General features: G+C 38.8%; 1 protein-coding gene across 1 annotated transcript in view; it reads right to left on the bottom strand.

The window, feature by feature from the left end:
- Window positions 1-3688: 3688 nt before the first annotated feature.
- The window catches only part of LOC124789371 (transmembrane protein 237-like), a 69678-nt gene continuing 49173 nt past the window's right edge, over window positions 3689-24193 (bottom strand). The window contains exon 6 of the mRNA XM_047256701.1: window positions 3689-5735. The gene's annotated coding sequence lies outside the window, so the exon portion shown is untranslated. The remainder of the gene's footprint in view (window positions 5736-24193) is intronic.

The following is a 24193-nucleotide window of genomic DNA, read 5'->3' as shown; positions in this document are numbered from 1 at the left end:
AATTATGCTGGAGGGCATGCTCCGCTACTGGGTATTGGACATCTCCCAGCCGGACAGTTCGTCTGTGTCCGTTCATGCACTCAGCCATTTTAGTTGTTGTCATACCGATGTAAAAGGCTGTGCAGTGCAGGCATGTCAGTTGATAAATGACATATGTAGTTTTTTCGGTTCTGTTTTTTGTGTATCTATCGGCGGTACTGAGCTGAGGTAAGTACTGGCCAGCCCCTCTATCTCTTTGTTAGTATTTGTTTCACATCTTTATATGAGATTTTCCATTAATTATATATATATATAAAGCACCCACGTGATTTACCAACTGACCTGCCTACACTGTGAAGCTTTCTATGTGGGAATGACCAGCAACAAACTGTCCATTCGCATGAATGGACACAGGCAGACAGTGTTTGTTGGTAATGAGGATCACCCCGTGGCTAAACATGCCTTGGTGCACGGCCAGCATATCTTGGCACAGTGTTACACTGTCCGGGTTATCTGGATACTTCCCACTAACACCAACCTGTCAAAACTCCGGAGATCGGAACTTGCCCTTCAGTATATCCTCTCTTCTCATTATCCGCCAGGCCTCAATCTCCGCTAATTTCAATTTGCCGCCGCTCATACCTCACCTGTCTTTCAACAACATCTTTGCCTCTGTACTTCCGCCTCGACTGACATCTCTGCCCAAACTCTTTGCCTTTACAAATGTCTGCTTGTGTCTGTGTATGTGCGGATGGATGTGTGTGTGTGTGTGTGTGTGTGTGTGTGTGTGTGTGTGTGTGTGTGTGTGTGCGCGCGCGCGAGTGTATACCTGTCCTTTTTTCCCCCTAAGGTAAGTCTTTCCGCTCCCGGGATTGGAATGACTCCTTACCCTCTCCCTTAAAACCCACATCCTTTCGTCTTTCCCTCTCCTTCCCTCTTTCCTGATGAAGCAACCGTTTGTTGTGAAAGCTTGAATTTTGTGTGTATGTTTGTGTTTGTTTGTATGTCTATCAACCTGCCAGCGCTTTCGTTTGCTAAGTCACATCATCTTTGTTTTATTTTCTCCTGCTGGTGAGCAGATTTAGCCACCTGGGGTGGCCGAGTGGTTCTAGGTGCTACAGTCTGGAACCGCTATGGTCACAGGTTCGAATCCTGCCTCGGGCATGGATGTGTGTGATGTCCTTAGGTTAGTTAGGTTTAAGTAGTTCTAAGTTCTAGGGGACTGATGACCTCAGAAGTTAAGTCCCATAGTGCTCAGAGCCATTTGAACCATTTGAGCAGATTTTTTATTTATTCAGTTACATTATTGTAATAATATACATTAAACGTATTTGCAATTGTTCAATTGTGAGTAATGACAACCATCAACAGTAGACTGGAGTGATGACAATGAAAATTTGTGCTGGACTAGGACTCGAACCCAGATTTCCCGCCAACATTTCCGTGGTTTCTGGGGAGAATTTGTGTCTCTTCATTCCAACAACTATCTTTTAGTTTCACAATTGATATGGTTCATCCAAGTCTTGCTGCCAGTTACAATATGATCAATAACTTTGTTTCCATTTTTTCTCGTAATCTTTACGAAGTCTGCTGCAGCCAGTCTCTGTTTTCTGGGGCCTTCCATTAGAATTTTGGGAACCCACCTAGCACAAAATTTGTCGAAACCAAGCATCTCTGCCACAATTTCATGCACCAAACTCTGTGAAATTTGGGGAAAATGTTGCAAAGGTTCCCTAATCATGAAATGATAATTTTCACAAAATTTGTCAGTCGTTTTCACCACCAGTTCTTCAGTCACAAGGCTAGGCCTACGACTGCAGTCCTCAACATGAACACTGGTGCGGCTATTTTTAAAATCAATGCATCATTTCCTCACTCAGCTTTCACTCATCACTCTTTCTCCGCAGACACCCAAAGGTTGTGATGATTTCAATTAAGTTTGCAGTTTTTTGCCAACAAAAACCTAATCATACAGTAGCAGTATTTTCTATTGCAGCACACATTTAAACACTTCACAGGAGGCAATGTAGGACACAGACCACACACCACCACTGCTGGACTGAGTGTAGGAACATTATGGCACCAAGATGATGGCTGCAGCCCCGCCTACAGCTGCAATACACCAAAATGTCTGTTACTTTCTGGATAGCTGTCATATTTTCAGTGCCTATGGTCTGAAGATGGTCACGTTTTAACCATAACCGGTTAATGTTGCCAATAAATATTTTATAGTAGACAAGACTGTTTTTAATTCAATTTTAAAATATTTTACTGAGACTGCTGATTTTCTCCATGAGAAATGTTGTTGACCACTACACTAGCAATTTGGTGCTACACTTCAAGGACAGACTGATAAATATGTCAAAATGTTAAGCATCATTTTCTAGGAATCTATTGATTGTTGGTAACTAAACCAACATAGTGTCCCTTTATTTTCACCCTTTCATCCTGCTAAGTTTTGTCTGTGCCACGGAGTGACCCACGACAGGTTCTCCTTGTGAGTTCACTCAAGTGGAATGTTAGCAGTATGTCAGCATCTATTCCTTTTACTGTTGATAGGGCACTTCACCCATCTCACTTACAAAATAGTTAGCCACTGCATCTTTGTTTCTTGTTTCTGATACATTTCTTCTTCTTCCATCAAAGTTTGTGGCAAATCAAATCCTTTTGCAGTAGATGTATCCCAAGTTGGTGACATCCCGAACACAGCGTACTTTAGTTATATCAATAGCAAAAATTCCATTTCAGATTCACTGCCCCCTGGAGGGCACACCATTTGTTCGACAATATGTAAATAAAACAATTGAGACAAACTGGTAGCACAAAAAAGAATTTGTCACATATCACTAACTCTGCCTCTGAATCTACAATTGTCTAACTCTAGTTTTAAAACGAAAATAACTCTTCGTGCAATGTTAACTTAAAATATGTTTTTAATTGACTCCATGAACCAGATATGAAGGAGAAACATGAGCCACAACTCTGCCTAGTGTGCAGCCAGAGCATTGAGCATTGCGTGTTATATCTCATCGCAGCTAAACGTCAAAAATATTGCTTATTTACTTGGGACTGAATAATGATATGGCTCTGTTTCCAGTGTCAAGGAAGGACCTAACATGCACCAAATGTAACTGGCTAATGAATACATTTTGCACTGCAAACTTTTTGAAATGTGTGAAGTACTTACTCAATTTCTAGTTATTAAAATAACTATAAGCAGTACGAAGAAAGAGCCATTTCATTACCAAGTTGAAGTATCTGACTACAAGGTGTAAATGAATCATTTCTTTTATGAAATACTTTCCTCAAAATCAAATGAGAAAGATTTGCACAATGGAGAATGAACGAAATCTCAAAACAGTGGTTTTTAGCCTTTTACATGAAAAGAAGTTTTACAGAGAAACTAACTACAGTGGCAGCTATAGCTTTGTTTCATCTACATAAAACATTACGTTGACTAAAGCAGAACACCTTTATCGTCCAATGAAGATATGGTGCCATGTTACTTCTACTGGTGTCAAGTTACTTGCATGCCATGCTACTGCCATGTATCTTTTAATTCACATGACACGTCACTTGTGCTATTTTGGTGGGCACTCTATTTAAGACAGTTTCTGAGATGGGCCAAAGTGTGTTAGTGTGATTGTGTCTAGAATTAATTTAAATGTCTATATACTACATAACTTTATTTAGGCTTTAATGCATCAATACAAATTTGCACTGTCATAATGTTCGACAGTAAGTCCTTTACTACCATCAAACTATTGTTTAAAAGAAAACCCGTTTACTTACAGTAAGAAATACATTGAGGCCATTCAAATTAACACAAAAGCAGTTATACTTTTACTGGAATATGGGATCTTAATTCATCAGATGGGGCAGTGCAGAAGTGAATGCACCTTTACAACAATGATAACTTCTAAAACACTGGCCCAACAAATTTCTGGAGTTTGATACTGGGCAGTCTTATGTTCAATCTATCCTTCAAACGCTGCCAATGACAATATCGTGCCAGTTTCAACTGCACTAGCTGCTGCAATCCACTTACAAAGCCCAACCTAGGTACACAGTGATGTGCTCTGTATTACTGATGCACTAAAATAACTGCCTGATGGCCGACCTAGCTACTCCAAGTAGTGTGGTACAACCACCAGATGTCTACACCTCTCATAACTTTGAAATGTCCTAGCTTTTATTTTTGATACAACTGGCTTTATCACTATACTACACATTTTCCTATTGAATTATGAGTTTATAACATGCATACAAAATTTACATCAGGTATTTGTTTTATTACAATGCAACAAAGTGTGAGGTTGTGCCTTAGCTCATGCAGCAGATGGTTTTAAGGTTTCCAACTGAAATGTATGTGGAAGAGTCTGAGTTATCGTGGATGCACATTCTTAAACTAGTGTTTGGGTAATTGTGCTTGGGAAACAAAAATGTACACCAGCTTCCCTTTTTTATTTTCCTGTTTGATTAGTCAAACTTTTATTTTATGTATTCTTTTCTACTTTATCCATATCTGCTTGCACATTTTGAACATTTTTCACCAAGTCACATTGCCAACGAATTTATACGGTTCACAAATACCATAACAGTTTGATGCCTTTTTTTAAGAATTTCTTGTTGTTGCCTTTATCTTTTTAGGAGTCAAACTGCTCTACCACAGAGTTGCTTTCAGTTTTTTGTGCCCAGTTTATAAGCATGAGGGATTTCTTCAGCAGTGTAATTGTGTGGTAAATTTGGTTTATATACGCTGATTAACAGTTCTTAAAACTTTTAACCCCAATATAATGAACAAATCTGTATAACTTCAAAAATATCTCTGTAATTCGTACTTCTTTGTCAGCTCAAATCATTTGTTGCTCTATCAAATTCTGATCACAGTGATGAATCAGTCAGTCTCTCTTAATCAATTGCTCTGCAAACGAGCTTTTCTCTGCTGTGCAAATTTTTGTTGGGTCCTGCCTTTCTTCTATGCTAACGAAATTGCAGATAGGAAAATCTGTTGCAAACTTTAAAATAACTTCAGGGAAACTGTTTTGCTTTCCACTTCATCACTTGTTTTCTTTTTTATTATTTAACTTTTCCCCTTTCTATACCTATGAAGGCTCCTCAACTGTAATTAATTCCTCTCCTCTTGTAGTGAAGATCTTCAGCCTGCATGCTGAACGTGAATAGGTTGTCTGGCTGTTGAGGCAAGATGATCATTAGAGAGAAATCTCTGCTGCACATTAGCTGTATTATGCGTGCTTAGGCTTGAGACTTTCTAGGTTGACAGCCTTTATCCTTGCATCCCATTGCTCCTTTAGCTCAATTTCTAAAACTCGTAGGGGATGGTTATAGCACAAACTTGACTAAACAAGAGAGTCTATGAGGACAATCCTACGGATTATCTCTGCTCTAAACTGAGATCTAACTGTGGTAACAGAACACTTTTAAATATATCAAGGATGGAGAGCACATCTGAAAAGGCACACTGAAATCTGTCAATACATTGTGCAGTGGCACCCAAACAATGTCTTGCCAAGTATGGTTCTAATCAGAATTCACAACTTATAAGATCCAGTCATGTATACATATATGACACATTGTTTCCCTTGTCTGAAATGCGGATATCACATTCATGTATAAGAGTAAACCTAATGGTGGTCAATATAAATGTTCAGCTGATGAACACAGAAAAATATTTCTGTCATCAGACGTTTGTGTCAACTGCTCAGGCAGCCATCTTGTTTACAGAATGGATTGCCCTGTAAATAAAAAGAAAACAAAGAGGAGTCAAAAGTAATAAGTAGGTAACATTTTGCTGAATCAACAAAAGCATATAAGACACAGCAGCCCGAGTCTTCTACCCCTTATTCATATCAACTTTGAAGAAACTAGGGCAAATAATCAATGCTCATCATAGAAAAAAAGGTCCGATAGCAGCACAGTGATATGTACATGTAACTAACTACACATACAAGGGTGCCATAGCTAGCAACAAGATCTGCTATCATCTCCTCCCCACTCCCCTCCTTCCCACTGTGCAATTATCTACATCAGTCACACTTCATATTTCATCCCACGGTGCGTTTGAAAAATTTTGAGTCGTATCTTCATGTGAACAATGATATTATGTTACATGTTTGCTGACTGGATGCAGCCAGTTGTTTGTTTTTGGTTTCATTTTGCTACAAAAAAAATGTAACAGGCACTTGTAAGCGTAATATGGCATTAAGATTATAAATTTTAAATGGCGATAGATTTGTTCCACTGCACAGAATCTTGTGGTTCATCCTAAATATACATTTTTAACTTAGGTTGTCTCACAGCACACGGACCAATAATTCATAAACAAACCACAGATTATAACGATGTAAAGATATAGTGCCTTGTCTCAGAGATTATTCATACAGATAACTATTACAAAATTTTTCATTCTTTACAACTACTTGCTTAAAAGTATTACTATTACAAATACATGACAGTTAAGAACATATAAAACTTGCAGGCTTAGTATCAACACAATATAATTCTTACCGTTTCTTTCCATACAGTGCTTTGGGAATTATCTTTCATTAAGGTAATTCAGGAAGTTGGAACTGGAAAGAGTTACAGCACATCATATATATCTGCGAAGCTCTTAAAGCAGCTCACTGCCACTCTCTCTGATTTTTCATTTAGTGTGTTCTGTCCATGTTTTCTACTGTGAATGAAAATTTCCAGTTTTTCATAAAGACTGAGTTTGTGGCCTTTGTTTATTCTGTAAAGTATTATTAGACTGCCCTCTATGTTATCAAAGGATTGCCCTTTGTCCTGAATGTGTGTAGCTACGGAAGATTTATTAGGTGTGTTATATCTAAATGCATTAATTTGTTCTTTGAATCCAGTTTGGAAGCTTCATTTATTAGGTGTGTTGTATCTAAATGCATTAATGTGTTCTTTGAATCCAGTTCGAAAGCTTCATTCAGTCTGACCGTTGTACTGTAGAGGGCACTGACCACATTTTATCTTCTATACGCTTGAGTTGGAGAATTTATCTTTACTGTTTTTTTGTATTATGTGGCAGTGTATTACCTAATGCATTGTTGGTGGAGAAAGCTACTATCAGATGCACTGTCTCAATACATTAGCAATTTTTTGTGAAATAGTACAAAGTAGGGAAGGCCCACTGTCCTGATGTCTGTCTGCTTGTTCTGGTTATGTTTCTGTCTATTCCTTTCCTATCTTTTTTAGACATTTTTCTATGAGTGTAGGCTGAAAACTATTTGCAGCTGCTATCTGTTTGACACCCTCAATTTCATTTTGGTGCATTTCATTGCATGTAATGTAGTATCATTGTTCCATCTGAAGATGAGAGTGTAAACTCTCAAAACTTGTTGCAGGATGAAATAAAAAGAGAGAGTGACAAAGATAATTGTGTTTTGAACTTTTATTGTCATAAACAGTTGCAGTTCCTTACAGCAGTCAAACATGGATGACATAAAGTTAAGTTACTGTAGACTGTCAATTTTTCCATTCTGCAGGTTTTTACAATTTTATTTACAGATGTATTCATCGTTCATGAAGATTAGTAAAACTGGTTATAAAGTTTACATTTTTAGTTTCAAGTTAAGTGCTGAAAGTTAGGTAATGATGCCCACCAGTAATCGTGAAACACATAGGACACAAGAAGATAAAGATGCCTACAGCAATCATGAAATATGTGAGATGCCATGCCAGCACCATCTGATCGCCATGAACTTAACCAAATGGTGATACCAGATGTAGTAGTTTATGCTGCTGAGACAGAGATGATGTGTATGAAAGATTGCATTGGTAACTGCGCATCCGTGATAGACCTATTTTGCTGTTCCATTAGCTGGAGTTGGATAAGTTTTTTATGTTACAGTATTACAAGGGTTGCTGAAAAGCAATGCATCCAAATTTTTTATTCTGTTCTCAATACTGGTTGAGGTATTACATGTCATGCATATTACTCAGTTGACTTTTCTGCTTCACTTATACAAGTTGCAAACCTCTGCCACTAGATGGTTATAAACTGTAGCATGTAACATTACAGTGTCTAACATAACAATGTCAGTGCGTGAAAAACAGTGTGCCATAATCGAGTTTCTAAATGCACAAAACGTGCCTCCAATTGAAATTAACAGAAGAATGGAAGCTAAGCTGTGTGTGGTGGTGATTGCACCAACATCAGCAATGTGCAACACTGGGTTGCTCAGGCTCGCAATGAAGGAAACAGTGATGCTAACCTCAAAATGTGTGACTTAGTTCAGAGTTGACATATGTGTACAGCAGCCAACGAAACTCAATAGTGTCAAGTAGTTGAACTCATCAGAGAAAATTATTGAATAACATAAGGCACACACAAGTGCTGTGATATCTGCAACAATCTAACACCTTGGGTTCACTGTCATCGATCATCCTCTACACAGTACCAACTTCACCCGGTCCAAAACTTAAAGAATACCTTTGAGGACTTCACCTTGAAAATGATGAAGCAGCACAAGCGGAGGTGAGGTTGTGGCTCCATCAACAAAATCAAACATTTTACAGTAACGATGTCAACAAACTAGTCTCTTATTGGGAGAAATATGTTTATCACTTTAGATATGATAAAAATACATATGCAGACATGAAGAATAAAGATGCAGAATGTTAATAAAGTTTGTTTGATTTAAAAAGCTTTAAGAGATTTCACCTAAAAAGTCAGAGGCATTACTTTTCAGCGCACCCTTGTATATCTGATTTTTGCTATAGAACCCCATGAAAATGCGTGATCCACTCTCTCATCTTTCATTGCCATTAGAGGGTACAATTATTGCTTCATGTCTGATTAACAATGGATAAATGAAGTGTTGCTTAAGTAATTATGAGACAAGTATTTTTAATGACACTGGATAAAAATTCTCCTTCGCAGGAGAGCTTCTGTAAAGTTTGGAAGGTAGGAGACAAGATACTGGCAGATGTAAAGCTGTGAGTACCGGGCGTGAGTCGTGCTTCGGTAGCTCAGATGGTAGAGCACTTGCTGGCGAAAGGCAAAGGTCCCAAGTTCGAGTCTCGGTCAGGCACACAGTTTTAATCTGCCAGGAAGTTTCATATTCTTATGTATTTTAATGTCACTGAATGTTGTTATATATATATATATATATATATATATATATATATATATATATATATATATAATTATAATGGAAGGAAACATTCCACGTGGGAAAAATTATATTAAATACAAAGATGAGGTGACTTACCGAACAAAAACGCTGGCAGGTCGATAGACACACAAACAAACACAAACATACACACAAAATTCAAGCTTTCGCAACAAATTGTTGCCTCATCAGGAAAGAGGGAAGGAGAGGGGAAGACGAAAGGAAGTGGGTTTTAAAGGAGAGGGTAAGGAGTCATTCCAATCCCGGGAGCGGAAAGACTTACCTTAGGGGGAAAAAAGGACAGGTATACACTCGCACACACGCACATATCCATCCACACATACAGACACAAGCAGACATATTTAAATTAAAATCTTTAAATATGTCTGCTTGTGTCTGTATGTGTGGATGGATATGTGCGTGTGTGCGAGTGTATACCTGTCCTTTTTTCCCCCTAAGGTAAGTCTTTCCGCTCCCGGGATTGGAATGACTCCTTACCCTCTCCTTTAAAACCCACTTCCTTTCGTCTTCCCCTCTCCTTCCCTCTTTCCTGATGAGGCAACAATTTGTTGCGAAAGCTTGAATTTTGTGTGTATGTTTGTGTTTGTTTGTGTGTCTATCGACCTGCCAGCGTTTTTGTTCGGTAAGTCACCTCATCTTTGTATTTAATATATATATATATATATAGTTACTTCCAAACTAGTGTTGCGATTCAATCTAGAGGATGAGAGATTTTGTTTTAGAGTTTTGCATTTTGGTATTATTGCAGTTAGTACATGGCACTTCATTGGGCAACATAAAGACTTACACCAAAATTCACAACTTATAACATTTTCAACAACACAGGTAAACATCAACGATACATACTAGTCTTTATTGCTGGAACATTTCAATAGTACCTATTTATGGATACTTTAGCTTCTCTCCCAGCCCTGGAAAAACACCACATCACCTGCAGTCCATCATCTGGATGTTGAAGGACTGGACAGTATACACCAGCTTCTGGTTTTACACACAAAACAGTGTGTCAGTTTCAAGAGTTCTAAGTGTTTAAAATGCCTGATGCTATGCCAAGCTTTAGGGACTGAGGTTCCTGGGGTTTTTGTATCATTATAAACTGGCTTAGCAACTAGAGCACTGAAAGCATGTGCCTTATCCGTGTGGAGCTTGGTTTAAATTACTGAAGATAACTGACACTACCTCAACTAATGAAACAGCTGCTTGCACTGCTTACATAGCCACACGGATAGCACACAGATGCACATAGGCCACAAAGTTGGAATGTGCACAGGCTCAGTGCTCTTCCATAGTGGGCTGCACTGCACTGTGAAGTAAGTAACCCCCATGTTTCTTCAATCAAGTGGAAGGGGCCACACAAACTTTTGTTTGCACATGGCAAGTGGTTGCCCATTGAAAGTGTCTGACAGTAATGAGTCTTGCACACTAAGATGCAGTGCTTTAGCAGCTTGCCTTCGAGATCTGAACACAATATACCTCTTGGCACAACATATTCAAATGCTTCAGACACAGGACCTGACTGTGTAATACATTGAGGTACAAAAGTCATGGGTTACTTCCTAATTCTGTGTCAGACCTCCTTTTACCCATACAGTGCAGAAACTTGACACAGCATGTGGAGTGTTTAATAGTGTCTGATGGTTGGTGTAATGTTTTGACTACTTGAGCAATGTCTGTTCTAGACCTATTACTCCATGCAGCCACACCTAACACTGCAGCTTTAACACCCCTTTATTAGACTGGTGTAAGTATTTAGCCTTGCAACTCTAGTGATTTATCTCAGGGTCCAGCTATACTGTGCCCTGTTTTTCCTCGGCACCTAACTTCTTTCTTCTGTCCAGATTTCTATAAGTGAAGTGGCTATAAAACAAAACAGTGCTTCTCTACTTAGGTGAAGTGTAGAGTGTTTCCAACCACAAACTTTCACAAAAGATTACATGGGAACCAGTTAATATTACTGTCTCAAGGACTTCTTGTTAACATTCTGTGAATAGTATATAACAACAATTGCTTATATACATCATATTCATCTTCCTTGGCGACAGAAATCATCTATGGTGTGAGAGTTCCTTCATTCCTCCTTGCTCTGTGGAGATTATAAATGCTCTCCAGCAGATAGACCCAGAACCTGTTGAGTAATAGTTTCCCTCAGTCTGTGGCCCGATGTTTACAAACTAATTGCAATTGTGCACATCTTTATTCTGAGATCTATATTTGACGTACATGATAATGCCCTTCCATGAATGACATGGACCCCTACATACCCTTCCCAAAAAAAAAAAAAAACCATGTCATGATCATACACTTAACAACGAATCACTACAAACATACATGTGCTCTAATTAGAATTTTCAATAATTCACTTGTTTTATATTTAATAGTTCCTCGCGTAGTGACAGAGTGAACCATAATTACATTGCTTTCTTGCAGAGTACTTTCAGCTCTTTAACCATTAATTTGTATTCTTGCCTTTGGAGGATGCAATTGTTACATTTTAAAATAAAAAATCAGAGTATGCACAGACTCAAATACTCATGTAAACTATAGAGTTAGCTAATTTTTACTTTATAAATTTATAATCCAGTTTGGAGGAGATGCTCCCTTAAGCAGGTCCTTACTCCTTTTCTTAGTGAATATTACCCTTAAGCATTTCTCCCCCACTGAGGGCTAGCTTTCGGGGAATTCAGTACTCTTTTTCCTTTTATTTCAGGTCGATGTGATGTACCTCTCCTTTCTTGTCAAGTGGTCGGGGCCTTCGGTCCACTCGAAATTAGCATAAGCTCCCTTCTTTGGGGATTACTTATCCACAACTCCCATTCTGAAACACCTTACCCTCCTTTTCTACTACTTTATTGAGTACTTCAGTACCCTTCCCCCCCCCCCCCCCCCTTTCCCTCATTGGAGGTTAGAGTCCTCCCTCAGGCATGTGTGTGTGTTGTCCTTAGCATAAGTTAGATTAAGTAGTGTGTAAGCTTAGGGACCGATGACCTCAGCAGTTTGGTTCCATAAGACCTTGCCATGAATTTTCCAGTACCTCTCCCCTTTCATTTTACCTCATCTTAAGGCTGCACCCTCCATGAAACTCCAGCTATTTTCTGCTTTTCTGCTCAGAGTTCTCCTATTTTTTTTGCCCAAAACTCCTTTCTCCTCCTTAGCATTGGCTTGTCACTTTTATATCAAGCTTATTAGTACGACACCCTGTCGTATTCCTCCCTCATCCCCTTGAAACTATGACACGCCTGGCAAAGGAATACCTCTAAACCATATTTGTTTGTGCCAGGTGTGTGTGTGTGTGTGTGTGTGTGTGTGTGGTTTTTTTCCCCCCCTCTGTGGGTGGGTGGGCACATGTGGTACTCTCACCTCCCCCGAGTCACAAGAATAGCCTATCGTTGTTGTCATCATATGTGAAATCGATCAATCCCTCCCCAGTCCTGCGGTTGTAGGTTGTAAATTTTACTGTATAGACTAAAGATATGGGATCCTGCAATTGGAACTTAGCATATGGACAGAGGGAAGATAAGATTTGGTACTCCTAATGGAGATGTAAGAAAAGGAGAGAGAGACAGATGTGTTAGGATCAAAGAAGAAAAGAAATGGATTCCCTTACCACCCGAAACCCAGAGGGCTCCCATCTGCTAAGATACTTCACCGTCAAACCAGAGGGAGAAATTGTTCAACATTCCCTACACAACAAACTTGCCATGGCTTCACCTTCGCAGAAACCCTGAAAATTGATCCTAACAAACTCATGAAATGCAATGGAGTAGGCAAGTATATTCACATAAGTCGTCGTCAACGGCCAGTATAATTTCTGTAGTCGGTCTACTCGTCGATCAATACTTGATCGAGGTGATATCACTACCCAGGATTAATATCCCTTAAAAAAGAATCAGTACAAACCCTTCCCTTGTTTTTACCACATGATGATAAATAACCTGCCTCTTTGGTCAACAATCTTACACTACAGGAATACTTAAACGGCTGATTAAATAACAGTTGACAATATTTGTTTACACACTTTCACCATTAAGATCAGTTTTTGTTGTTACTGTGTTTCTTTCACAAGTTATACTGCTTTAACATATCAATATTATATAATTCCTTTTCTCAACTGGTTTCTGGATCAACCAAGAAAATTGCTTTGGGATATGGTACATTTAAAACTTTATATGGACCATTTTATAGAGGGAAAAACTTGTGTGTGTGTGTGTGTGTGTGTGTGTGTGTGTGTGTGTGTGTTTCTTCAGTTTGAGTTATGGTGTACTTCCTTAATTAGTACCAAGTCATCTCTATCAAAGGAAGGTGTAGCTTTTTCATTATACTTATGTAACCCTTACCTGCTGCTAGCTGTAAATTTTCTTTTACAACATAAGCTGTCTCCATGTTCATTATTATCATCATCTGGCCATTGAAATAATTTCAACAGTAACTCACCTGTGAATTTAACTTGCATTATTTCAATGGGAGATAAACCAGTAGGTAAATATAGAAGTTCATTTAGTATTACTTGGAATTCTGGTATTTTCTGTGCCCGAGTTTTATGTCGGTTTGAACAGTAGGACCTACATAACTTACCATTTCTTTCATCATACGTTCGCAAGGGTTACTTTGCAAGTACTTTCGAGATAGTAATGAGTCTCTCATTTTCCCATGCTAAAAACTCTTTAAAGGCTTTACTTACAAACTGTGGGCCATTGTCTATCAACAATCTATGTGGCTTTCATGTCTCCAAGAAATATTCCGAAATCTATTCACTATCTCTGTATTGGCATGTCTAATAGAATAGAGTTTAACACATTTAGACCAACACTCAACTAGTATAAATGTGTAAATTCCCCCCCCCCCCCCCCCTCTACTTGTTGGCAATTGGCCAAAGAAATCAGCAGCTGTGAGGTCATGTAAACTTTTAGGTAGTGTTGGATATAACTTATATATTATTGCTTGAGTGTTGTTTTTCATTGAGTGGCAAGTTTCACAAGTACATAGTACAGACAATATTTTTTTACTTAAGTTCTTAAAGTAGTAAAATTTTACCATATGTTGAACACATTTTCATACTCGAAAGTATCCTTATCCTTGATTAACAAATGCAATTAAATCTAGTTCTACAGATTTTGGTATACACAATCTCCATTTGAATCTAATTTTCTTTACTCTTCATAACAAAAGATGATTTACCATAAACCATTCTGCTACACCATTATCAATTGTCCCTCCTTGGTCTAAGGTTTTCCACTTATTATAAAAATATGGATCATCAGTGATGTCCTCCTCTGTTCTTAAGGGTAGGTTTCTTACTTCAGTACAACATATTGATAAAAAATTAATGTTGAAGTAATTCCAGGACCTTCCGTTCTTACCAAATCATTCATGATTAACGGTAAGTATGATAATGCATCAGAAACATTTTGTGAACTCTTTATATACTTAATTTCAGTTTTATAGTCTTGCAAAAATAGTATGCAACATATTGATGTACTATGTAGTATTCGACTTTCCACAAGAAATGCTAGTTCTTAGTGATTAGTATACACTATTATTTTAGATCCTCAAATTAGTTTGAAATTTTTTATACTCCACACTATAGCAAGTAATTCTTTCTCTGTTGCTGTGTAGTTCAACTCTTATTTGGTTACAGCTCAGCTCACAAAAGCTAGTGTATTATGTTCTCCCATTCTAATATCCCACTTTCCCTGAAACAACTCGCACACTATTCCATACTCTGAGATGTCAGTACTTAATAAGTTTGTCCATCTGTAGTTGTTTTAAAATGGGTGCCTCTACTAGAGCTACTTTAATCTCAATAAAGGCCTTAGACTCTTCATCTCCCCAAATCCATTTTTTTTTTCACTAAGTTTAATAACTTAGGATTATTCACAGGTTGTCATTGAAACTACGCCCTATAGAATCCCGCTAGTCTCAGAAATGCTTTCAATTGTTTCGTACTTTTAGGTTCTGGACATTCTTTTATGGCTCTTATCCTGTCTTGATTTGCTTTTATCCCATTTAAGCCTACTAAGTGGCCAAGAAACTTACGTTCTTCTCCCCCAGAAATCAACTTTGACAGTTTTGTAGTGATACCTTTAATGTAAAACGTTGCTAATGTTCTAACCCCAGTAAATCACAATGTTCTTTCCATGTCTTGGACACTAGGAGTATGTCATCTACATGGATTATTAGGTCTTTCAATAAATCCTTACCCAGCACAGCATCCAAGGCTCTCATGAATACCAACATAGATATTTAATCCAAAGGGTAACACTCTTACCCACATACAAAAAAGCAGTAAATTTCTTCGACTTCTCATAGGTTTGACTTGCCAGTACCCATCCATTAGATCCATCAAGCTAAAATACTTTGTTTGCTCAAAATTTGTTAACATTTTGTCTGTACTGACTGATAGATTTCTTTCTGGTTCTATGTGCTTATTGACAATATGCACGTCTAACAGTAAATGTACTCCCTCAGCCACTTTATGCAGGACTAATAATGAGTAACTGCATTCTTTCAAACTTTGTTCTATTATTCCACCTTCTAACATTTTATTAACCTCCTATTGTACGGATGGTTGTATACTTAATGGTACTGGACAGGGTTTACAGCAAAAGGGTGATTCGCCTTTGATCTTAAAACTAAACGTATAGTTACCTAATACTCCAGATTTATCTGAGACAATTTTACTATACAACAACAATATATGGTACAGATTATTCTTCTGCAACTCAGATAAGAGATCAGACTCATTAGCTTTCATCCTAATTAGTTCTTGTAATGTACTTTGTGTAACCAAATTGTTCTCTAAATCCATCACAGTGCTTCTTGTTATGAGGTGGATGTTGTGTGTCTTGGTATTAACAGTAATCTTCTCACTAAATGTCACTACAAATACTTGGTTATGATAAGTACATGTTAATATCTGTGCTGAAAAATCCAATATTAATTTAAATCTTATCAGCCAATCAGTGCCTAGCAACAACTGCAAATTTACATTAGGCACCACTAAGCAATTCATTCACAGTAGCCCAACCTCTAAATACCTTGCCAATACCTTTGCTAGATGTATTTCGTTTATTGGGTTATCTAAATACTTAGATCTTGTTAGATGCCATGCGATATACTTTTTGAAAATGGTTCGGGTCTAATAATTCTAGCATCACTTTCTCTTGTATTATTTTAGACCAATATTTACACTTTAATTTCTCCTGAAAATCATCCCAAAAGGTAAACTCTTCTGAATGGGTGTTACACCACTCAGCAGCATCCCCCAGTAAATAATTCAACATGAAATTATCTTTCTAGAGTCTTCCCATTTTTGTGGTAATGACCTGGAAAACACTCACAGGAAGTACATTGAATATACATCCCCATGGTTTGAACTTTAGAAAATGCTTATAGAAGTTCATTCCACTTCCCAACAGCAATGCCTCTAAAAATGCTGTTGCATAGAAAGATATACTTTTTAACTTGACTTTCTGTTAATTCCCTTCTAGTTTTTGCTAATTCATCCCATAGTCTTTGAAATTCATTGGTGTTGTTAGCAAGTCCCTCCCCAGAAAGCTGCCCATTTCCTAAAGTGTGTGACGTTTCTTGAAATTTTTTATCTAACAACGCTTTAATTTTTTCCTCCAAACCTGAATGTATCTCATGCGAATATACAGAATCTGCATCGTCCCTTCTCTTCTCTGAAATTTCTATGATCATTTGTGCATCTGACATGTGATCTTTTACCAACTTACATTCTGTTTCTGCAAAGTTATGTAAACTATCTACATCCATTTGCAAATCTTTAATATGTTCATGTACATCTTCTTGAACTAAGTCACATTGTTTCAAGACTTTAGTTTGCATTTCTTGTCTTAACAAGTTGAGTCTTTGATGTAGCTTATGTCCTAAACGTGTACCTAATGCTTCATGAGTGTCTCTCATCAAAGTTTCTAATTCTTATCTCAGTTTGTTTTGGTTTTCCATTACTTGCTCATGAGTGTCTTTAATCTGATTTCCTAAGTCTTGACGTAGCTCCGCAAACTTACCATCCAGTTTTTGTAATAACATTTCCATAGTGGCTTTTGTCGCCATTTTCCTTGTTATTATCAGCATAAACAAACTCAAATACTACCGAATCACCGCACTACAACAAAAAAACAATTTTGAAGTGAAATGCTGGTGCACCTCACCATGGTCTGGTCATCGACAACTGCATGATGACAATGCAGTGGTTTAGAGAACATGCTGACGTTGCGATTGTGTAGTCTGCACTCTGGTGATGGATCAATCGTTGACAGCTGTGTGCCGACAGGACATCACTAGCTGTATGTTCGCTCTTGGTGTGTTGTCTATGGCTACGTGTTTTGTCATTTTAGATAGATGCTCTTAGCACAGGCGCATTGACGTTGTTGTTAATTATCCCTGTTGCCTTTGGCAACATGTCTATTTGCTGATTTATTACAGAATTTCTTCATTTCAATCTGTTTTTTATCTGCCACTTTCGACTTATAACCAAATGGTCGCCACATGGAGTGTTTATTAGTGTCCGATGATTGCTGTATTAAGCTAGTGTGGCGATGTTTTGACTACTTGAGCAACATCTGTTCTAGACTTATCACTCCATGCAGCTACACCTAATGCTGCTGCCTTAACACTCCTTTATTAGATTGGTGTAAATATTCAGTCTTGCAACTCTAGTGATTTATCTCAGGGTCCAGCGATACTGTGTCCTGTTCCTCCTCTGCATCAAACTTCTTTCTTCCGTGCAGATTTCTATAAGTGAAGTGGCTATAACACAAAACAGTGCTACTATACTTAGATGAAGTATATATTGGTTCCAAATAACTCTGTATATTATCCCAAACTTTCACAAAAGATTACATGGGAACCATCTAACATTACTGTCTCAAAGACTTCTCGTTAACATTCTGTGAATAGTGTACAACAAAATCACTTATATACATCATACTCGTTTTCCCTGGTTCTGGAGATCTTCCATGGTACCAGAGTTCCTTCATTCCTCCTTGCTTCTGCAGAGATTACAAACACTCTCCAGCGTATAGACTCCGTACCTGTTGAGTAATAGTATCCCCACAGTATGTGACCCAATGTCTACAAACTAATTGTGATTATACACATCTTTACACTGAGCTCTATATTTGACATACGTGATACATGCCCTTCCATGAATGGCATGTATCACTACATATATACACAACAAGTTGTTGAAAGTCCCCTACAGAAATACTGAGCCATGCTATCTCTATAGCCATCCATAATTATGAAAGTACTGCCGATGCAGGACTTTTGCCTGAACTGACCCCTCGATTAGGTCCCATGTGATTCATGTTGGGCGATCTGGGTGGCGAAAAGATTTTCTCAATCTGTCCAGAACATTCTTCGAACCAATCATGAACAACTGTGGCCCAGTGATATGGTGCATTGTCATGCATAAAAATTCCATTGTTGTCTGGGATTGTGAAGTCCAATAATGGCTGCAAATGGTCTCCAAGTAGCCGAACATAACCATTTCAATTCCATGTTAATACAGTACACGCTGTTATAGAGCCACCACAAGCTTGCACAGTGTCTGTGTTGACAAGTTGGGTCCATGGCTTCGTGGGGTCTGCACCACCCTCAAACCCTACCGTCAGCTCTTATCAAGTGAAATTAGAACTCATCTGACCAGGCCACAGTTTCCAATCTCCAGGGTCCAAACGATGTGGTCACAAGCCCAGGAGAGGTGCTGCAGGGGACATCATTCTGTTAGCAAAGGCACTGGTGTCAGTTGTTTGCTGCCATAGCGCATTAATGCCAAATTTCACTGCACTGCCCTCATGAATATGTTCGTCACGTGTCCCATATCGATTTCTGCAGTTATTTCTTCCAGTATTGTTTGTCTGTTACCACTGACAACTATGCAAACACCACTGCTCTCGGTCATTAAGTGAAGGCTGTTGCCACTGTGCTGTCCACGGTGAGAGGTAATGCCTGAAATGTGATATTCTCAGCGCACTCTTGACACTGTGAATCTCAGAATATTGAATTCCTGAGTGATTTATGAAATGGAATGTCCCATGCACCTCTCTTCACTATGCATTCATAGTCTGTTAATTCCCATCATGTGGCAATAATGATGTTGGAAATCTTTTCACATGAATCAACTGAGTACAAATGTCAGTTTCACCAATCCTCTGCCCTTTTATACCTTCTGTACAGGATGCTACTGCCCTCTATAAATGGGAATATCACTATCCCATGGCTTCTTTCACCTCAGTGTAAAGCTTCCACATAGTGTTTCTAGTCGGGCAAGACATTCGTGTCTTAAGATCACTATCTACGATGAGAAACTTAGGTTGCCTACAAATGGCTACACATCCAACTCCAGTCAGTCTCTGGGTGGTGAGCAGTAGTGATGCTGTGGCTGTGAGCCCACCCATAGAAATGACATTTACAAGTCACCCACAGATGATATAGCCATTTGGAACCTATGTGATAGTGGCTTTTGGGACACACAGTTTGACCAAATCTAGATTCTTAGTTTTGAGGTGTGACTTCCTGGAAACACAAGAGGCTTAGAATTACTATGGATCTATAGGAGTAAAATCTGCATTGGGATTACAAACTGAGACTTTCCTTCATATTATACAAGCAACACCTATATTCCTATTTTCACTATTAGATCTATGCAGAGGAACAACCTCGGCTTCTTGTTCATTTGCCATAATTGTCTTCTTACGATTTCCCTTCTGTGCACAGTCTGTATTCAGGATGGAAAGTAAATGTGATCTTAAGGGAACCAAAACAGACATTTAAATTACTCACCTGCTCCAACTCCATGAGTGCACTTACACTCAAACAGTGCTTCTACACAAAGGTAGAGATACTGGACTGGTTTCTTTATTATCTCCTCAATCTCTAATGACCAAGTAAAGGAGCTCCAAATTGAATTTTCACTCTGCAGCAAAGTGTGCACCGATTTCATACTTTCTGGCAGATTACAACTGTGTGCCGGACCAGAGCTCGAATCTGGAACCTCTGCCTTTCACAGGGACGCGCTGTCCCAACTGGGATACTCAGTTATGACTAATGACCCGCTCTCACAGCTCTGCTTTTGCCAGTACCTCTAACCTTCCACACTTCACAGGAGTTCTCTGCATGCCTAGGTTGTGGCAAAGCCGTCTCCACAATATCCTTTCTTCCAGAACTGCTAGCCCCAAAAGGTATGTAGGAGAACTCCTGTGACATCTGGAAGATAGGAGACAAGGTGCTGGCAGACATAAAACCCTGAGAGCAGGTCGTAATTTGTGCCTGGACAGGTCAGTGGGTAGAGCTTTCCCACAAAATCCAAAGGTTGCAGGTTCAAGTATGGGTCTGGGAAACAGTTTTAATCTGCCAGAAAGTTTCAAATAGGGAGGTATTAATCAGCCAGATACTAGGGCATGAAGGGATTCCAGTTAATGAATTGGTAGAGCAGCTGCCAAGAAAGACTGCAAAGTACCTAGTGTGGCTCAATGTTTCTTCCCCCTCCATATGCAAACCCTCTCACTGAAGCACAAGTCTATGCATAATTGGAACAAAGAGTTGGGAAACTGCACAGTGGGTTGGTGCTTTTAGGTAATTCTTAACTTAGAATCCTTCAGTCTGTTTTAAGTATTATTACAGTTTTGAGTACTTCATATGCATGTCACAAAATCTTTCAGTTTAGTACACAACTGTTTTCATGCAGATGCTAACCCTTTCAGACCCTCTGACTACAATTGTGTACATTAACTTTTAGTGTGTCTTAGCTGCAAGAGAAGTATTTTTTCCCAATGGTATCCTGAGGTACATTTCCTATGTTCAACCTTTTCATAACGTGCAAGTGCTACCAACTGTTGGGCGCAGTGTGCGATTTGCAGGGGGGGATGGGGGGGGGGGGGATTTCCCCCTCTCTGCATCAGACCATCCCCTCCTCTGGTTTTAGTTTATGCATCCCAACCTGGGATTTTTATTTCCCACGCACTGGAGTAAAACTTTACATATAATTTAAATTTGTGGAGCTGAACACTGAAAGTTTTTAATACAGTCTTACTATTAATATGTTTGCTTATTAATTTTGAAAATGTGTTATCTAGTAGTTATTGTTGTTGTCTTCAGTCCAGAGACTGATTTGATGCAGCTTTCCATGCATGTAGTAGTTAAGCATTTCAAAACGTTTAGAACTAAATCATCATTATCATGTTGTCATTTCATCTAAGGTGCGTCATCCGTTTACTTGCGAGCTTGCGGGGGACGTAGTGTGGCAGTCATACCGCAGCAGTCGTACCGCAGAGTTGGGTGAGCTGGGAGCTGAAATTTCCACCTCGGGCTCTGACACAGGGTGGTGACCGGCCCAGTACCTGTGTGAACATTTACTGTTAGGCCACCTTTTGGCAACGGTATGGCGCGGACTAACGCTCCTGGGACGAAAGCACAAAGTAGTGCGAAGTGAGCAACGGTACTGGTCAGACGGGATCGGACAATCTGACCTCACTAGCCGTGAACTACGTGGGTGGAGCTTAACACAGGCTCCCCAGCATCGCGTACTCCAAATTAATTGGTGCCGTTCGTTTGTTGCCTCGCGTCCGCCAAACATACGGCGATCTTCACACGTTCCCGCTTCAGTAGCTTCATTAGCGAGTGCCGGCCGAAGTGGCCGTGTGGTTAAAGGCGCTGCAGTCTGGAACCGCAAGACCGCTACGGTCGCAGGTTCGAATCCTGCCTCGGGCATGGATGTTTGTGATGTCCTTAGGTTAGTTAGGTTTAACTAGTTCTAAGTTCTAGGGGACTAATGACCTCAGCAGTTGAGTCCCATAGTGCTCAGAACCCTCCCATTAGCGAGTTGAGTGCTTCCGGGCTTGTAAGAACTACGGAATTTCAGGATGTCATTCAAACAAAGCAAAATTTCTGATTTTCTTAAGAGCAGTGCATTACCTGATACATGTACAAACTCTGACAGTCAGGATACTAACAGTGGTGCTAAAAGAGTTAAAATAGACCGTGAATGTAAAAAAGAAAACGGTAATGATGGTGCTAATACAGGGGACTGGAAACTGTGATACGTCTCAAGGTAGGAATAGCAGTAACAGTACTCTTGAGATTATACTAGGAAATTGTGTTGCTTTATCACGGTTTCAAAAGTGGCAAAAGACTAAACCGTGGCTGTCTGTAAATGACAAAAACTAATAATATGCACAGTGTGTTCACAAGTTCGTGAACTTAAGATGGAAAGCAGTGAACGTGTGCGTATCGATAACGCGTTTTTAGCTGGTGTTTCTGCTAATAATGCCAAAAAACTAAATGATAAAATCGGGGATCATACAAAGTGCAAATCACACATGTAGTGCGTAGAAATCACGAGTGTAAAACAAAAGAAAAGTTTAGAAAAATGCGTCATTGAAGCGCAAAGTTGTGGGGAAAGCGGCATCAAGAAAAAGTAATCGCAACTGCTTCGTTGTTCAGATCTGCATATGTAATAGCTAAACAGAAATTATCATTCAAATCGTATTCTGCAGTAATCGAACTACAAAAGCTTAATGGTTTATCAGTCGGTAATATGCTTCAGTCTGACCATGCATGCCGAAATATCATTATGTTTGGTGGAGAAGAAATGAAAAAGAATCTTGCTCACTTCCTTGTAGAATCGGGTACAAACTTTAGTATCATGATGGACGAAAGTACAACGGTTTCCAATAAAACTTGTTTAATAATATATATACGTTTGTCCTTTGAGGGAGCTGCTTGCGATTATTTTTTTTGACATTGTTGAATTAGAAAGTGGGACAGGAGAATGCATTTTCAGCACACTGTTAGCAGCTCTTGAAAAGTATGGCATTACAAATGATGAACTAAAAAACCACCTTGTAGGTATCGCAACAGATGGTGGCTCAACAATGCTTGCATCTTACAAAGGCGTAGCCCCTCTACTGCGTAGTCATTTACATAAGGATTTAACTGTCGTTCATTGTATGAACCACAAAATGAAATTAGCTGTCCACGATGTTATGAATGATGTAGCAGATGTATACCATATACAGGTTTTTTTAGATTCCTTATATTCTTTGTTTTCTCGAAGTCCCAAAAATCAGAGACTACTACAAAGTGTTTCACAAGAATTATTCTAGCAGCTATTAAAACTAGGCCGTATTTTTCGTGTATGTTGGGTTGCTTCCTCATTTAATGCTGTTTGAGCTTTTCTTGAAGTCACAATTCTCTTGTCCATCATTTTGAAAAACCGAGACATGATGGTTCCTGATCAACTCAGGAGAGATCTAAATATGAAGGTTTACAAAAACATCTCACAAAGTGGCTTTTCTGATAGTGCATACGTGTGATAGTGAGTTTTGGCATTAACATCTATTTATAAATAACTGTTTTACCATGGGTAATGCCATGGTCTAAGCTAGTAACATATATAATTATACTAACCCCCTAAGACATCCCCCCCACTGGTAAAAGCACAAATCGCACACTGGTTGGGCGTCACTATGAAAATATCAGCAGGTCAATTGTAGCAGTGTGCAGCAGCTCGTGACCACCACAATACACAGATTTAGTTAGTCCACTATATTCCACAGTGTAACTGAATATTGTTATTGTTATTTTGTTTAGCAATTATTGAATGATCATTTTACTATTAATTACATCTGATAAATTTTTGTAATTAGTTATGTTAGTCCACAAAATGAAAGCAAGTGTACATAGTATGTTTTCCAAATGGGTACATATCTGTGTATGAACCTAGCATCTAAAATAAAAAAAAATAAAAAATACCTAAGAGCATTACCACATAAAATAACTTCCTATTCCCAGAAAAAAACCAGGTCTGAAAGGGCATAGTAATTGCCCATAGTTATACAGAAGCTAGAGAATTAATTCCCTCACTTTCCAGAATTTTTACTTTCAACAAAATATCAAATACCTTAGTCTGATTTGGGCCAATGGCCTTTCCACAGTGGTGACATTAGTTCCCACCAGATCACTGAAGTTGAGTGCTTTTGGGCTTGGCTAGCACTCTGATGGGTCGCTGTCCGGGTCTGCCAAGTGCT

Source organism: Schistocerca piceifrons, chromosome 3, assembly GCF_021461385.2.
Source record: "Schistocerca piceifrons isolate TAMUIC-IGC-003096 chromosome 3, iqSchPice1.1, whole genome shotgun sequence".
In the NCBI taxonomy this organism is placed as follows: Eukaryota; Metazoa; Arthropoda; class Insecta; order Orthoptera; family Acrididae; genus Schistocerca; species Schistocerca piceifrons.
Note: the sequence above shows the minus strand (reverse complement) of the source record. Positions and strands in the feature narration are given on the sequence as shown.